At 41.8% G+C, this 18,656-nt stretch overlaps 1 protein-coding gene across 1 annotated transcript in view; it reads left to right on the top strand.

Moving 5' to 3' along the window:
* The window catches only part of LOC138589947 (chemokine-like protein TAFA-2), an 80,909-nt gene that overhangs the window by 41,028 nt on the left and 21,225 nt on the right, over positions 1 to 18,656 (top strand). The gene's annotated exons all lie outside the window — the stretch shown is intronic.

The following is an 18,656-nucleotide window of genomic DNA, read 5'->3' as shown; positions in this document are numbered from 1 at the left end:
TCTTTGCAGTTCTGTCAGAGTGGGGCGACTCTCCAAAAAGCCTGTAGGTTACAGCACAGACAGCGAGCAGTGAGCCTTATGGATTAGAAATCCCTGGTTGTGTGGTTCTTCTCCCATGTGGGCCAAGTGGCTGAGTCACAAGCATGATTGTGCCCAGAGGCCTCTTACCATTTCACATTTCTTTTCTCATGTGAAGGTTGGATATCTTTGCCTCTCTGGATCACAACTGTGTGTGACACTGAAAATTACCTTCCTGTGGGAATAAAGGCTGTAAGAGAGCACCTGCTACCTGTATATAAATAAGTGCCTGAGGTCATGCAGTTCACTTACACACAATCATGCAGTGGAAGTATGAATACCGACACGTCTGTGCATCATAGTGGAGCTGTTAATGATCAGTGGGGTGACAATCCATGATTATATTATTGCCTGTAGTTTTATAATCAATCTCATTATAATTTGACATGCTGGGAATAAAGTAGTCACTGTATGTGTATACGGAACAAATTATACCTTCATAAAACGTACATGCAGGGGACACTTTGTCGGCTTAATCTGTACAGGCTAATGGAAACCAACGCATCTGTGAGCAGTCAATTCTTATGTTGACTGTTAGGCCCAGTTTTTGTTGATTAGATTATGTCATGGTTCGCAATGGTTTTGAAATAATCCCAAAATAATGTAGCCAAGCACAACACCACCTCAACTATAGACCTTTTTACATTGCAATTTTTGCCAATTTACATTGAACCAAGCAATGCTGTCGTAAAGCCTCCCCAGCCCATGTTTTTACACAGCACTCCGGCATTACAGCAAAAGACTTCGAAGCTTCAAATACACACACACACACACACACACACACAGCACTGTTCAATTCTGCCGGCTCCGCAGTTTGGCCATTGTTACGCCTCTGTTACCACCTCCGATACTATTTCCCCACTATTCCACCCCCTTGTGTTTTACACTGAAGATGGCGTAACAAAGACGTAATAGTCCCATCTTGATCCGGCCATGTAAAAGGGGCTTATGTTTTTAAAGTGATAATCTCAAAGTTCTCAGTTCCATTCTATTTGGCGGCACCTTATGGCGACTAAAGGCAACTGCAGGAGCAAACGTCCCAGAACCAGACGTCTACGGTTGGCTCCCGTTGTAACGGTTGCAACTCTTGATTTTCCTCGCTGGCGGTCGCTTTCCTTTTTAGATTGTTTGCCTTCATCTGAGCGTCGAATTTGTTCTTTGGATTTTCACTTTCTCTTTGATTGTTCAGCCATAGTAGATTACTGTTTACTCGCAACACTCGCAGAGACCGGAAAAGCAGCCGCTTAGCTCCGCCTACCCTCTCTGGCAGACCAACCACTGCTGGGTGATGGAAAACGCGTCACTAACTGGGCGCCGCTTGTGATTTTTTCCGCGAATGTCGCCACAGACACCCAGTCCATAATAATACTATATACTGCAAATGCAAAGGCTTTCATCAGTGGGCCATCGGCTCAATCACCATTGTGTTACCTCACTCGGTGATAGACAGTAACTTAACAGACATTTATTTAAATGAAAATCTTCCAGATTATTACTTTAATGTTAAAACCTTATTGTCATGTTGTGTTTATGGTGTTACTGTATATGTTTCCGCTTTGCACTATTTTTGTAAGTCTGGTTGTGAGTTACACTTTAACCTGATGAAAGCTTATAGTATACTGAAAGTTAAAGAGTCATTAAAGTGACAACTATTTATTCCCTGGAGACCATGAATGTTACGTGGCAATCAATCCAGCATGTTAGTACCAGAGTTTCGGGAACAGACTGACTGAGCAACCTACATTGACGTCCACAAAGCCACACTGCTGGCATGGCTAAAAGAAACGCTATAAAACACAAGCTACAGGAAAGAGCAGGACACAAAAACTATTTAAAGTCGTTGCAAAGATGCAGATATTTGGCGATCCAGGGACAAGAAGACCGAACCAGGGATGTGACTTGCGTGCTAAAAAACCCCCATCTCTGATCAAAATGAGAACATGACAATGATTAAATCACCTGAGGGTAGAGCCAGGATGTGATGATAGTGGCTTCTGTCTTTGGGTTGACTAAATGTGAAAGGTGGTGATGGCTTGAAAATGTTACGCACAGCCTTTGGCTCTCATGCCGTGATAAAGTGGCGTGCACCGGCTGCCCTTCATGTGAACCGGTCGTCTTTGTTTGTCGTTGTAAGTGTGTGTGTAACGTCACCAGTGCTCCTGTCAGTGCGCTGCACGTCTCCACATCCGCCTTACATTGATGTTCCATTAGCGGATGACTGAAAGGAAAATGATTGATGAGTCGAAGTGTTTAATTGTTTAAAGAACGATGCAGCATGTTAGACAGATAGTCACTCGATCTTTGGCCTTCTGCATGGAAATTGAACATTTCTTATGATGTTATCACTTCTGGGAGACAACAAGGTTTTTTAGTGAGTAAATGTGTGTGTCCTTGCTGGATGGTAAGCATCTATAACAATGTGTGTGTTTTGCTTCTGTTTGTGTGTAGGACTAGCCTTTCCCGTCTCTTGTTGCCAGCCATTTTTGACAAGTAGAGGGCAACAGTTTTATAAATGGAAGGATGTTGAAAAGACACGGGAAAAGGACAGAGATGCTTTTGTATTGTGGCGCATCAATGGGCTTTCAGCGAAGTGCTGAGGTCGGCAGCGAGCAATGAAAACACTAAAAACACTGAGTGAGAGGGATGAAAAGCAAAGTCACCAGATAAAGCTTAAGAGTTGTGCAGTAAAGATATGGCTATTGTAAAATAGTGGCGGTGTTATTTGAGGCGGACATGCTCTTATGAATGTGTCCGTGTGTGTGTGTGTGTGTGTGTGTGCCTGTGTATCGTCTGTGTGATGCTGTTAATGAGTGATTGATTTTGAGTAAGTTGTAATCAGGGAATTACAGCGTGATCCAGTTGCAGGTTGTCTGAGAGGAAAAGAAACAGACGAGTAATCAGATAATTAGTGAAAACAATCCCTCAGGTCACTTCAAGGTTGACACCCGGACACATACATTACACACACACACCGAACACAGTGTCTCTTTCCATTCCGCCATTACATACACAGACACACATTTGGTTGCAAAGAAGAAGAAAATTTGAGCCATATTATTTGGCGCTTGGAGTAACTGAAGTCTTTGAGTTCAGCTGGAATGAAAATTGTTGCCACTGCAGAGAGAGCGAGAGATAGGACAGGGGATAGTGTTGGAAACAGGGGAAGAGAGGATGGGGATAGCACACGGCAGGGGGCCGAGGGTGGGAGTTGAACCCGGGGAAGCCACGTCGAGGACTGTAGACAATGTGCAATTTGACTGCTGAGCTAAACCGACCGCCAAAATTGTTCCCATTGCACAATAGCTTCTGCAATTACATAAAAAGCGGTGAAAATTCATCAAATTAATTTGATTTATGAAACCAAAAAGTAATGTAGATAATGGCTTGCTGTGACAGCTGTCCAGCACACATAGTAAGAATGATCTCTACACACACCTGCTGCAGATTAAAGGACTGCTGTAACTCCTCTACTTGGCTCAGGTCATCTTGTGGCGAATTCCAGTCAAAACAAAGACCAGAATGGACTGAAAAACACTGACCTGAGATCAGGCGACCAGGTGTTACCTCTCGTGTCATGGCGATCCAGGCTGCTCTCATTCCCAGATTGTGAAATACAGACACCTTGTCACCCCCCTCGGCACCACAGACACACGAGAGGCCCTTTAGCGTTTGAATGGGACACGCCAGGCTTTAAAATCCAATGTGAACCTATTTATGTAGCAACATTAAACGCTCAGAACAACTGCTCTGGTTTTCCAGGACATGCACATCAAGACTGATAAAATCCGGTTGGGGCGGCAGGTGATGGATGGACTTTCACTCAGGAGACGGATGTTTCAGTGCTGTATGAAACTAAAAGTCAGCATGACATTTTATTTTGTTAAAAGATGATGCGTTTTTGTGCCTAAACATTACTTAACATGTTTACCACATGTTAAGGTTACCTTAAAGCAGACACTATAGGGAGTCTTAAAGAGTACCTTGTGTGAGTGTGTGCATGAGACACTGAGGGGCTGTGATAAAGAATCGGTGTTGACAACCTGGGATGAGGATGTGTTGGGCAATCAGAAAACCTGCTGCTGTTTAGAGCTGGTGAGTTTGGTCTCGTGTCGTCTCTGCATGTGGTGCAGATATATATAGTTTTTACTCTCTCTCTCTCAGTCTTTCATAAGAAGAAATATGATGGCTCAATTATGTTTCATTTTCTCCACATTTTCCAGGTTGATTCAAACGTGATTCGCTAAGAAGCTTCACAAAAAAGGGAGATTTTTTTGGCCGTAAAGCCCTGCCTTTATGTGTGTGTATGCGTGTGTATGCGTGCCCTTGCCACCAGCTTAAGAGGCATAAGCTGACAGGACAGCTGTGGCGACCTCAGGAGGAAAGTGGAGGGGGCTGAGAAGTGGCAAAAGAAGTCTCAGCATGTGTGTTTGTACTGTTTGGTGTGTGTGTGTGTGTGTGTGTGTGTGTGTGTGTGTGTGTGTGTGTGTGTGTGTGTGTGTGTGTGTGTGTGCCCAGCTTCTGCTCACCTTTTATTCTCTAGATTTTTATCTCTCAGGCCAGAACAGAAAAAGATGCCTCTCCATCTGTTGCACCATCCATCCTGCTGTCTGTTCCTCTTCTTCACATGCTTTGTTATACACATAGCTTCACAACTGTGTGGAAACTTTGTGCTTTACATCCTGACCACGGAGCTCCAACACTCTTAGCGGACCACAGATCGCCTGCAATGAAGATATCTTGTTTGCAGACAGAGTCTTGGTTAAATGTCTCTGTGGCTTTGCCAATACTCGGAGAGAAACGGCTTGGCTTGGATTTTGAAGTTAAGCGGAACAGCGATTATGCTGATCACTTCAACACACACTGTCGAGTCATTGATTCTCAGTCCATGGGCTGCAATCTCCATACATCGCCACTGATTAGAGGCTACGAGGGATTTAACTGACTCTGAAAGGCATTCAGTCTGCCAAGCAGGCAAAACAGAGATGCAAGGACAAAGATGTATAAGCATGCTAAGATGCATGTGCTAAACCACTCTCACACAAGCTCAGAGGGGCATGTGCATGCAGTCAGGCACGCAGAAAGGCCTGCAGTAAATGCACACACTCTAACACAAGCGCACACACCTACATGCAAGCACACTCAAAGTAGCTTTCTAATGTGATGTGTGGAGACAGGCTGTCTGACCTCCTTAGAGCCAGCTCCACAGTAAAGCTGCACTCCACGCCTGGTCTACAACAAGCTCCATATGGCTTGTGAAAAATTCAAGCTGAAAATTATAAATGTGAAATTTTTCATGCCGACAAACATCACCGGCGTTCCCTGCACTTTAAACTGGCTGGTCAAGAGACGTAGAGAGCGTGTGTAGCTTCCTGTGTGTGAAAGAGAAAGAGAGGCCAACATAATGAAATTAACGAGTCATTAGGAATGGGCCAGATAATCACAACTGAGTGCAAAACAATAGGGATAAACCAGCACAGTATCCACAGGAACGGTTGACTGGCAGAAAAAGTAGTCCGCTCTCTGTGTAGTGTAGAAGAAAGTAAGCGGGTTGATATTGGGGTGGTGGAAGTGGCATGTAGCAAGTCAAACTTTTATTCAAAAGACTGCAGTCAATTAATTTTCACCTTTTCAATTGTAATAATATTCAAAAGGGGGTCAGTGGTTAAATCGTTGGTGTTTTTTTTGCATAAATAGGGAGTTTGCAGAATATCAATGTTCTTGACTGATGATAGAGGGGGGATAAAGTGGCCCTATTATCCACACATGGTCATTTGTGGCGCTGAGGAAGTTTCCTTTTTGATAGATTTTTTCTTTTTTATGGGTCTGACTTTTCAATGACATCTTGCTGTTTGAGTCTGTGCAATTTTGTACTCACTGTTTCATCCCCAATGTGTAAAGCAAATGCTGTGAAGCTCTTCTTAAGGCAGCGAATACATATGGTAAATCATTCGATAATATTCCCACTGAGCATTTTCCCGTTGAAAGGATGCTTAAATGACGACTGAAAAGACGGGTTGAAAAGTGAACGTTTTGTCACCAGCTACTGTATTTGAAGACGTTGATTACACGTTTATGTTCGCCTGCCTCTGTCACAAGATTCAACGCACATATTAGCGGCAATTTTCAAGTCTCATAGCAGGTAAAATGGTTGTATAAGTGAGCAGTGCATCACAGTCACCAACGAAAAAAGGATTAAATACACAAGTATTAACAAACTGCATCCAGGGGTCGTTCTGCCTTCACAGTCAGAGCTGCACAGCCTCAGTAACCTCTCTTTCAAACTGCTCCCTTTACCATGTTTCTGAACCTGTTTGTCAACATCACACAGTACGTCTTTATACAGACCGGAGTTCATCCTCCATACAAAATGATTTGGGAGAAATGCCGCTAAAATCATCACTTCCGTCACCCTTCCTACACTAAAATTAAATGATCAAAATGATAAAACAAAAACAAAATTTCAACATTGAACTCGTGGTTGGTGCTCACCAGGTTAATGTACTTTTTTAAATGAACACATAAAAAGGAAAAGTCCTTCAGTGGGTAACGGGATAAAGCAATATTTACATCACTGTGTATTTAACACATATTGCAGCCGTTTTCCAAAGTGTGCCATGGCACCTTGGGTCGGGCCTCGAGGCACCCCAGGGCAAGATTTGTTCATTTCATAGATAATTTATTGTGCGCTTTAAATAGCATTTAGCTACACGGAAAAACGACAAAACATTTAGCCTACATTAACTACATTTATTTAAGATTTGTGCAGTTACTCAGAACAACAGAATAATAGACACCTTTTTTAAGTGCAAGCAAAATGTCAGCTCCTTATCAAATTACAATAATATAACATTTTATCGTCCAGGTTTCCAATAAAAATGATCTTCAGCCTCACAGCCACTGAGATACCTGTAAATTATAATCAGTCCATTTGTTCATCATTACGGGGTCTTTCAGCCCCCGGCTCTCTCTCCTCGCTCCACTTCAAATGGTGTTGACAAATTCAGAGGAACCAAATTTGCATAAACTCACCTTCACCAATCAGTGTGTCCTTGGTATCACACGTGTTGTGTTAACCATGATGTATTCACTTATTAAGGTGGCAGGAGTGTATTTGATAAGCGGCACTCTGGCCTTTTGTTGTATATCACAGGATAATGGTCCGTGTTTATTCCCACTCAGACACGATGCCATCACATATTCAGGAGACGCAGAGATACATTTTTTAATGTCTGTAAAGAAGACGGCCTGATTACTGAACTCTTAAACAAGAGGGCCACTAAGCGGCCTCATGGCTTTTCTTACAGAAGGGAGGGGGTTTAAAGTTGTTATTTTTCAAGTGCAGAAAATGAATATCTATGAAAGTAGAAAGGTGATGCCAGACAGCGAGATGCACTCTGCTAGGAGGCAGTGTGATTCATAGCCTCTGCCCGCAGAACCAGGACGAAAAGGTGCAGACTGGGAGGGTGTGATTGGGTTACTAAAGACCAGCATGTGCTCTGAATACATCTAACTATGCATCTGTGTATTCTGCATTAGCCATTTGTGTGTGTTCCTGCTTGAGGGCAGGTTTATAAGAGCAAAAGTGTCCTTCCAACAATATTCTAAAATACATCGAACATGTCGTTTTTTAGGAATTCATGTTCAATTAACATTTGTGCCATAAAAGACATAAACTTCACAATAACTGAAGCAGGTACAATGTTCACCATGTTCACTGTCTTATTTTAGTTTGTTAGCATGCTAACTAGCACATTACACAAGGCGTAGGATGAAAGGAAAATTACTAATTGATGGTATTTAGTCATAACTTCTGGGGCGGCTGTGGCTCAGTGGTCGAGTCGGTCATCTCTCAATCGGAAGGTTTGGGGTTTGATCCCTGACTGCCACAGTCACATGTTGAAGAGTCCTTTGGCACCCAAATTGCTCCCGGTGGCATTGTCGTTGGGTACAAATGTGTATAGATACTGATTAAAGATTGGCACTTAGGCTGATGCAATCAGTGCGTGAATGTGAGTGTGATTTGAGTGGTCAGAAGACTAGAAAAGCCCTGTACAAGTACAGTCCATTTACCATAACTAAATAAAAATATTCAGTTGATAATGACGCGAGAAGAAGTCATGGTTAGTAGGATTGAACATTATTTTTATTGCAATACATGAGTTGAGATGTGTTGAAATATTTCACAGGCTAAGGGAAGACCTTGACTTTTTGTGCTGGATATAAAGGGATCTCCAAAGTTAGCAACACATTCAATAGTTGTTCACACATCTAACAAAGGGGTTTGTCAAACTGGTGGCACTAGAGGAAATGTCAGGGATAACCAAAGTTTGCATATTTCAATCTGGACCATTGGCGAGGCTTAAATTGTGTTGTCAAATGAAAAGCCTCTGTGGAACAATGTAAAACCTGCCTTTCTGTTGGCTTTACCTAAAGACAATCCTTCCACACAATAATATGAAAGTCCTGAGAGACAGGTATAGCTATAAACCCACCATCAGGTCAAATGACACCCACTCAGAAGGACACGACAACATCTAATCGACAAACACGACAGCAGAGAATCTGAGATTCACACTCTGCCCCCTCACAGGAAGCTGAAGCCCCAGAGTTAAAGACACGAGTCTTTACAGTTTGTGTCTCGGTGCTTTGGTGACTGCCTGACTGTGTGTTCGAGCTAATTGGTGTAAATGGAGAGCTTCCTCTGGCTGCACGGTGAGATTACCTCATTGGAGCCCTCTCATTGCATTCATTAGAGCTAATCGTTACCTGTTAGCTCCAAAGCCAACCCGGCATAGACCCAGCCTGGTACATCTGTACGCTTTCTTAAGCAAAACTAAAGCTTCGATTGACTCTCTGCTTTTGGTTAAGCCACCCTGTTGAACTAGGATGGTAACAACAGAAGTGTGGATTAACATTTTGGCAAGAGATCTTCAGCGAGACATTTTAATCAGTAATGACTAATTAGCTTTGATAGCACTTTTTAAGAAGTCATAAAGAAATTCGCTTTGCATTAAATCGATGTATCTTTAGGTCTTTGAATCTCCCCTCCTCTCCATTCTTGTTCCGCCTACTCCTCCAATCCTCTCTTTTGCCCTCTGTTTCATATTCTCTCCTTCCTCCTCTTCCCAACTTTTACTTTATTTCACAGCTATTAAACCAGGAAATTTCAATCAGGTAGCACAGCGTGAATTTCTGCAGGGGCAGGGGAGAAAGAGTGAACTTTTATTTAATGCAGGCATTCTTTCTTTTCTCTTCTCCACCTCCATCTCGTCTCCCTTTTCTTCCGCAGCTGAACTCAACCTTGGCTCTTTATAGTTTATGATTCAATTTCCAATTTGTCCTCCAGAAGTATTTTCCTGGTGGGTGGCACGGTGGTTTTGTTCTTATGTGTTTGTACAATATTCGCCTTTGGTATTCATAGAAACAGTCTTACGGATACATGCATTTGTTTTTCCAATTCTGTGTCTGCAATTCGTTTTGCTTTATTTTACATGAAAGTCACATTGAGATGGGAATCTCTCTTTCAAGTAAGCTCTTAGCGAGCGAGGAGAGATGCTCTGAAATATGTATAACCAATATGTAACATTTCCTTTTATTAGAGGCAAGGATAGCCAGGGGAGCTTACTTTGGGACTTGAAGGTTGTTTGTTCATTGCACCAGTAGTGGGGAGGTCGTGCTCGCTCATGTGTTTTGGGGTGTGGCTGAAGGGTATTTCTTCAGTTTGATGCATTCAAAATCGAGCTTGCTCTCGTTTGGTTCTCCAAAATGTACTACCCCAGCTTGAGGGGGCTTTCAAACCGAAAGTCCGTTTGTTTGATCCGAATCAAAGACCAAATTGTTACAATGTTGCATTTTGCCTCGAGTTTGGTTTGTGTTCACACGGCAGCTTTTACCTGCGGACCAAAACGCGTGAGGAAACTGCTCTCTGATTGGTCAGAATTCCCACCTGGAAAACAGAGAAAAGTAAACGAAAGAAACGAGAAAGGAGCACACTCCTCAATCACACTCAACACCATCGTGAGTTTTTTAAACTTTTAACCGACATTATTCCCCGGTTCGATCAATTCCACTCTCCTTTAGTTTGAATACCTCCGTATTCTTGTGCATTTCGACAAGCATTTGTGAAACTGCTGGTCAGCCCATATTTCTATTAGAGTCCTCACCCCGTCACTCCCCATGTTTGTCCTCTACTCATCCTGCTGCGTGGCTGTCTCTGCAAGTGTCAACGTCACACAATGTCTTTTTGTTTGCTTCCTGTATTTGGTCCGACTTAAAGTCTGATTACATTCTAACCTAAATCGAACCAGACTGTGGTTCATTTGGAAACAGACTGAGTCCCGTCTTTTCTGGCGGACAATGGTCCGGTAGTTTGGTCCGCACCGCTCTCACCTGTCCAAATTAACCAGACTTCAGGAGGACAGTCCGAAAGTCCGAAGCTGTCAGGTATGAAAGCACCCTTAATTTATCAAAGGAAAACAAGTAGGCTACCTTCCAAGCTGTAGGGGGCAAATTACAATGGCTTTTACCCCATAAAGAAGAACATACCCGAACCCTAAATAACTTCATCCGACTAAAATCTTTATATTGTAGATTTAAAGTTTGTTTCCTCCTCACCAAACTCCAGGGCTGAACAATAAGTAGCAAGTGCAGAATAGCAGTTCCTCGATGGGACACTTGAAAAGTCGATCTCCAAAGAAGTCCATATATTAAAATACCAAACTTTACAGCAGAATTAAACATGTTGATTTTTCCATTCATGACAACAGCAGAGGGAGTGAATTTTAAATATATTGTAGCTGAAATTTTTGCATAGTTAAGGCCGAGGTCGCTTTGGGTGATATGCGTGCTTCTAGCTGTCTGCTGGCTTCACATCTTCTGATTTAAGTCACTGAACTAAACCTCTTTGGGATCCACCCTCTTGTCCAAATATGGTCACTTCTGTCAAAAAAAAAAAACAAGATGGTGATGACCAAAATGTCAAACACTATTCAAAGCAGAAGTCCACAAACCAATGGGTACTTTTACACAGTGGCTACACGTTGACCTCAACTTTATTTACATGTATACATCACAAATAGCACAAAGGGCCTTGAAATCTGATTATTATCTAACATTCTGGGGACACATTTACGCTCACCCTCTTATTTACTGGCTATTTTATATTCAACTTCACTTTGTCTTCATGAATATGGGACGTGAGATAAAGTCAGAGCACTTTTCAAAGAGAGTTGTAAAGGTCTTTTTACACTGACTGAGCATTTGTACATTTTGTTATAGTTAATAATAACAGAAAAAAGGCTTCTCTGAATATTATTATATAATTTGCAGACATTCAAGCTCTTAGCACATCAAAGCGTTTTGTTCTGCCTCCTTGGGGTCCATTTGCCCCTGTTTCTCTCCCCTTTCTCTTCCCATGTTCACGTCTCTGATAAACAGTCTCAGCTTCTACAAATGACCAGATGTTTGGCACGGACACAAATGGCTAGATGTTACCTTTTGAACCATTTAGATTTCAAGCAGGAATCCATCCAAGGTTCTCCTGGCCATGTGTATATTTCTACATAAGAATGATTTGGACTAGTTACGGCTATTATGTTGTGTATCATAACCCAGCAATAACTCTCTTACCCAAAAGCTTCTACATGTTTATGTCTCCCAAGTATTGCTTGTCTACTGTGGGCTGGATGTGAAGTAGAATAGCCTCTTTCCTGAGTTTTCCCATTGGAGTTGGCGCGCTTCAAGCTATGTAAATAATACATGGAACATGCTTATCCTATATACGTGCTCGTATGAAATATGTGGGCAGGAAAATGGTAGCCATTTGAGTTCATCCTTTAATTTCCCAAAACAATCATTCAATCGGAGCAGACCTTCAGAAGTGGCTCCATAGGGTTCATGCGGAGATAATGGATGGCTTCTGTTAGCAAACAGCCTCGAATGCAAGAGAAATGTGTTAAATATGAAGGGCTTATTCCTGACAAACTGGTGCGTGTGCTGAAAACACAATACAGTCCACATGGGGACAAAAGAGAGCTGAATACACAGCTCAATGTGAAATTGGCACCTGTAGTGGCTGCTTCAATAAAATATGATTGGGGTGAAAAATCCCTTTGTTGCCTCAAATATGGTAGAGTTTTAGAGGATTAGCGGAGTCTCTATTTTTCGCATGTTGATATAGTAAACAGTGTGATATGATTGTGCTTCTGTGCATGCACTTTGGAGAGCAGCTTTAGTATTCTTTACAGCAGCTCACAGCCATGCACTGATGGATGGGGTGCTCTTTACTTTACTGATGTACTGTGATCAATGCTGATGCAAGGAAAGAGAGTGTGGAGAGAGAGAGAGAGAGAGAGAGAGAGAGAGAGAGAGAGAGAGAGAGAGAGAGAGAGAGAGGAGGTAATATGCTGCCTCTGCAAATCTCTCTCTCTTTCACCGTCTCCCAGTCTTTTTGCATTAATCCTCTCCTCTCCGTGAGTTTCCCACTATGTTGATCCTGCCAGTATCTGCATATGCTGCACTCTCACCAACATCATCGCCTTAACAGATATGACACACTGTTTCCTTGCGGAGCATATGCTGCAAAGGGCAACTTTCAGCAGATTACTAGATTATAGATTAAGTCCAGAAAATTGAGTGTGAGTGAGAAAAGTGGATGTGTGTGTGTGTGCGTGTGTGTTTTCCAGCACAGGTCTTTAAAGAGGACCAAAAAAAACATGTCTGTGTGGCTGTTCGGCCTGGCCTCTCATGTTGCCTAAATGTGGTTAAGAGGCTTTTATTTTTAGCCTTTTGCTGTTATGAGTTAAATAAAACAGCAGTAATGCAGCTTCACTAATCCTCTCACACAACTAATCCTTGCAGAACACCACTGTAAATACTCTGTGGGCTGCATTAAAGCACAAATCACTCAATCCCTCACTGAGTGTTTTATGCTTATTTTGGTTCAGATTAATAGAAATTCTTTTATATTTAATCTACGGGAGAGATGTTCTGGGGAAAAACTGGGCTTCCTCTCGTCCCATATTTCCTGCGTGGCTTCTGTTTCAGTGCTGAGGTGTTCTTCAGACGCAATACTCACTGTGACAAACCTCTGCATGGGACATGGCAATTGTTCTGAGATGACCTGTACAGTCATTAAACTTTAAATGCCAGTCATTTGAGGGTTGTGTGGGCTTCTATGAACTGTACTATGTATCTTTAAGAAAGATGGTCATCATTTACGATTTTAACAAAACCCATGATTTAAGGCGTGTGTGGCTCAGCGGTAGAGTGGGTCGTCTTTCAATCGGAAGGTTGGCAGTTTGATCCCCGGCTGCTGCAGTCTAAATGTCAAAGTGTCCCTCGGCAAGACACCCAACCCCAAATTGCTACCTAAGAAATAGCCATCAACGTGTGACTGTGTGTGAATGGTTAGCTAGTTCCTGATTGGCACTTTGCAAAGCAGCCTCCGCCATCAGCGTACGACTGTGTGTGGGAAGGTTGAATGCGACATGTAGTGTAAAAGTGCTTTGATGGTTGAAAGGGCTATATAAGTGCAGTCCATTTACCAATTATACCATTTAGCTCAATTGACCCTTCGCCAAGTCTCGCACGTCCTTGGTTACTGTTGCTACGCTTGTCTAGCTCTTGCACCGGCATGTAAATAGTATGCCGTTTTCAACTGTAACTCGACTTTAACAATCACGTCTTAACAATTCATGTTAAGGACAATCATATACAGGAATAAAAAAGTTCTTGCACAGCGGGGTAAGTCAATTTATTGTTTTATTTTAAGCTAATGTTTGGCTATGTCTCCTGATAACTTTCATTATCTAATATGTTTTAGCCCATTGCTAGCAAAACTAAATCATCCTACTTTTTTATTTTGTTTGAAACGTGTTAGGATATTGCTCGCTTATCGTGGCCTTGATCCATACACTGGATCTGGATTAACTTATAATTAATGTTCAACTGTCTTTGTTTGCTAACATGCTAACCTAGCCAAGTTAGCTAGCCTACAAAGTCTTAACGTGGAGCATAAACAAAGTTTTTGTTGATCTTCGGTGGATTAAGCTGCGAGTGCGGTCTTCACAATTTTTAATACATGTCTGACATCTCTCCTTTTGAGCATTTCTCCTTGTTCTGAAAGCTTGACAGGCCTCCCACGCCTAGTTACGGTTGCTAACCTAGGATTGGACAGCGGCAGTTCAAGGGAGGGGCTTAGCGAAGGGGCAATTTGGGTTTTGTAAACCTTAAGTTTGCTCCAGTGAGTTCTCTCCGGCATGTCGCACAGAGGCCTCTCTCTATCAATACCCATGAATATCTTCCTGAGACACCGAGGCTGGGTGAATTTCTCCTTGACTCAGGAACGTCCTCAGCTCAGGTTGCGTTTTGGTGCCAATTGTGTAAAACGTAATTATGAGCACATGTTAAGTGCAAGGTAACCTAATTAATTAGAAAAGTTGCCTCTTCAATATTAACTAATAGCTGTAGTGGAATTTTAATTACCGGTGCTACTTCAAATGATTTAAAAAAAAAACAACCTGCTTGTTTTAAGAGCAGATAAGATGTGGAATCTTCACAACCCACAGCTATCCTTGGATCTTGTAAAGTAATGTCTGTTGTTTCTGACTGAAAATTAAACAGATTCTACTTATTAGAAAATTCAAGAAACTGTGAAATGTTCATCAAATACTTTTTTTTTTGTTTCTTTCTGACAAAAATTAAACTCTGCCACTGAGTTCTTTAATACCTCCCCTGGTGAGTGAATTATACAAGCTGCCTGAAGCAAATACAGAATATTTGCTGTGCTGCAACAACTGTGGTTTGATTTCCTTTAACAGAAAACAAAATGTTTCCATCCTCCAGTGTTGCGAGGATATATGAGCAAAAAGGAATATGCAAACAGGAAAAACCACCTGGGCAAAGTCGTGCCTCGTTTGAAGGCTGCGTACACCCACACGGGTCTTCTCACCTTCTACACAGCAGATATTTGACTCGTCAGGAAAAGCACAGGTAAGACAAGCGGCAGCTGTTATCATGTATGTGCTTTAAATAAGTGTATAGATGAACATGGAGAATGAATGTCAATCAAGCACAATTTGAACATGCATGCTCGGTGCTATGAGAGACCTCGTTAGGCACATAAATGAAAACACCTGAGTGGGTGGAGCATGAGCTTCCAGCCAATAGGAAGAAGAGTTTGGATTGTGTTTCTGCTGCCTTAGTGGCAGCCATTGGGAATCCTAATAAGGAAAAACAAATAGGATAAAGGTATATAAAAAACAGATTTTCTTCGTAGCAACAGGACAGAAAAACAAAGTTATGGTTGTTAAACTGCAGGAGCTAGCATGGCTGGTGGGCTAACAACAGCAGTCCACAAAGCTGTAGATTAAAAAGCATTCAAGCTAACACATATGTTTACTTAAGATGATCCATTAGATAATCCTTTATTGATTCCCAGAAGGGAAATTTGGGTGTTGCAGCATTACAAACACAAAATAGCAAGAAAGTAAATATAATATAAAATAAGAATAGATAAAATAAACATAATAATCAAGTGGCAGTTATGAGATGAAGTGAAATGGTATGGTTAAGAGCAGCAACATTTCAACAGTATGAGATAATACAGTATGATATAGGTATAAGGTATAAGATATAGTACAATATGAGGTGCAATTTAAAAGTGGCATTAAATACAGTATGGTATATTACAGTATGTATATGTATTTAATGTAGTATTATACGGAATATATAGTCAGTAGTAAAAATTTAATATAAAAGTAGAATTGCAATAGTATAGTATATCATGGTATAATCATGATGAAGGTTCATTTAATGATGCATGATTTTTTTAGACATAGTGTTTGTTCCTCTCCAGGTGCTTATTTACTGTTGCTCCTTCTGTCTGAGAGAGATAGTTAGTGGCCTTGTCTGGGGGAAGAGGCACAACGCCATAACAATAACACCTTGCTTTGTCTCTGTGAGAAGGACTTCTTTCTGTATATCAGTCAGCTAGACAGCATCAGAAATTACCACCACACTATTATTAATACTAGTATTATGTTTGCAGTTATATTAACAATTATATTTAAAAAAAACTATTTAATGAGAGGTCAGTGCCAGTTTCTCAAAATGGACAACAATCATAAGGGAGTGTGTGTCATTGAAATTTATGTGGATGATGACAACTGTTTGGGTGTCATACAAGGCATGTGCTTTTGGAGAGAAATGACAACATGACCACTTATGACAATGTTAACAATGGAGATATTGAGGGGAAAATGTATAAATGCAAACGACCCTTAAAAAGAAAAAAAGGGTGTCAGATAAATAAAAGATTATCAATGAAAGCTAAAGGTGAAGTGTACAAAACTTGCTGCTTCTTGAGACTCATTGTTTTCATTATGAATTTGAGCATTGCAGCAGACCGACTCAGAGCTCAAGTTTCCAACTGCTGCGTGCTAATAGCTCAACAACGGCGGATCCTCCGTCTCCGTCCCACAGAGTCCACACCGACACCAATCATCCCTCCAACACAAACCCTGCTCTCCCCTCACACCATTTACAGTCAGAGCAGGCCCGTGCTTTTCTCATTCCTCCCCTCCGCCTTCATCTGGCCTCCCTCTCTCTTCTCATCTTTCCACCTCTGGCTCTGCTGCCAGCCAGCCTCACACGCACCAGGGTTTCCCTTTCATTTGGTAGTGAGGGATGGGATGAGAGACAGAGAGAGGCGAGAGAGGAGAGTGGTAGGATGTAATGATCCGTCCTGATGACTGCAGTTAGAGGGAAAGTGCTGACGCAATGGAAGAGAGGCTTTAAAAAGAGATGGGGCCTAATGCACCAATCACAGGGTTCATCACATCACCTGTCAACATGCAACGGCCAATCAAGGTGTTTGAAATATGAGCTCATCTTCATCTAAGAGATTAATTGCGAACTTATGTTTAACATAATTAAGGGTGAGCTTCAGTTATTTGTCGTCTTCTTCTCCTGCCACTGTCAGGTAAAAACATCAACGTTTAAAGAGATGTTTTCTTGGATGATGAATTCATCACTGTAGAAAACACTGTAGTGGTTACGACCATGATCTGCAGCATCAGCGGCTGGAATCCGGCCAGTCTTTGTGGATCTCTCCTTGAGGGTGTTGTCAGCAGCCGGCTTGATTAAGACAGCAGCTCTTCATCTCAACAATACAACTTTTCACATTCCGATTTTGCAATAACATCTCTTTCAAAAGCGATTTACCAATTTTTTACCTCTTAGAAGTAAAAGCCAGGTCACCCCAGACATAAGCTGGATGAAGGCCTCTATGTAAACTCATGAAATAGGTCCTACTGGAAGTGTAGTGATCGGATGATTGTGTCTCATGTTGTACCTGCTGATGGCCCGATGGCCAGATCTGACTTTTTTCTTAGTGTTTAAAGACATTGTTTTTAGATTTATTTGTTTGTCCTTTAAGCCTTTATTGACAGAGACAGGACAGTGGATAGTGTCCAAACAGGGGAAGAGAAAATGGGGTAGACACGCGCCAAGGAGCCGAGGGTGGGATTCGAGCCCTGGGTCGCTGCATCGAGGACTGTAGCCACTGTATATGGGACTTAACCGCTAAGCTAAACTGGCGTCCCAGTCATTGTCTTTTCTGACTTTATTAATACACCAGTGAGCAAAAGCTCCTGTGTGGAGTTTTTTGCTGGTTATGAAACAGACTGAAATTAATTCTGATTACTCTATATTACCTACAAAAGTAAACCAGACCATCAGCGACAAGATTGATTATTTCTATAGTTATTTTTAATGCCTGAAACTGCCGGCGGGGGGGTTAGGTGTCAGACGAAGTGATTAACTGCACCCTGCCTTTGTTGACATTTTCCGGGGCAATAGAGTGAGTGATACATACGACTGTTAAAGAAAGCAGGATTTTTTTTGTTAAAAAACCACCACTTAAGCATGTACAGGACAAAATCAGCAAAGCGATAAGAGGTACGGCTTTGTCCACAGGGGGCGCCAAAAACCTCACAACAGCTTTAAAGTAAGCAGCAGCTTGACTCACAGCTCATTGAAGCCTCGCCAAAGAGCTTCGGAGAAAGATTGTGAATGTGGAACTGCTTTATTCAGTGTTTTTTTACTGGTTTAATTAATGGGTGTGGGGTGGGACCACTGTGGACAATTCGGCCCCCGGTAAAAACCTCATAATTGATTAGTCCTAACCTAAAAACATCTGGGCACCTTGAAACAAGCTATCTACAGTTCGGCTCGTACCCCCTGATGTGTTGTCCTACAAAAAGGAAACAATTAACACATCACGAGACTTGCTGTTGCTCCTGTGTTGCTCTGTGTACATTTATGCAACTAAAAACTTTGGGAAACATATCTGCCTAAAAAAAGCGAGAGCTGTGGTTTTTACCTTCATTTTTAACCTCTTAAAATCCTTAAAGTATAATCACTCTCTGTCCTGCATTACAACACTTAAAGTTTGTCCACTAAAAATCAAATGAGGGACAAAACATTTAAATCCAGCTATCTCATCCATGGTGAACTTTCAGCTCTGAAAAGAGAGTCGCTCACATTAGTCCCATGGCAGACAGAACACAGCATCGCTG

The sequence above is a fragment of the Semicossyphus pulcher genome, unplaced genomic scaffold (genome assembly GCF_022749685.1).
Source record: "Semicossyphus pulcher isolate SPU_LCO1_2020_fin unplaced genomic scaffold, fSemPul1.0.p SCAF_13, whole genome shotgun sequence".
Lineage (NCBI taxonomy): Eukaryota > Metazoa > Chordata > Actinopteri > Labriformes > Labridae > Semicossyphus > Semicossyphus pulcher.
The sequence above is the reverse complement of the archived record's forward strand: the minus strand, read 5'-3'. Positions and strand labels throughout refer to the sequence as shown.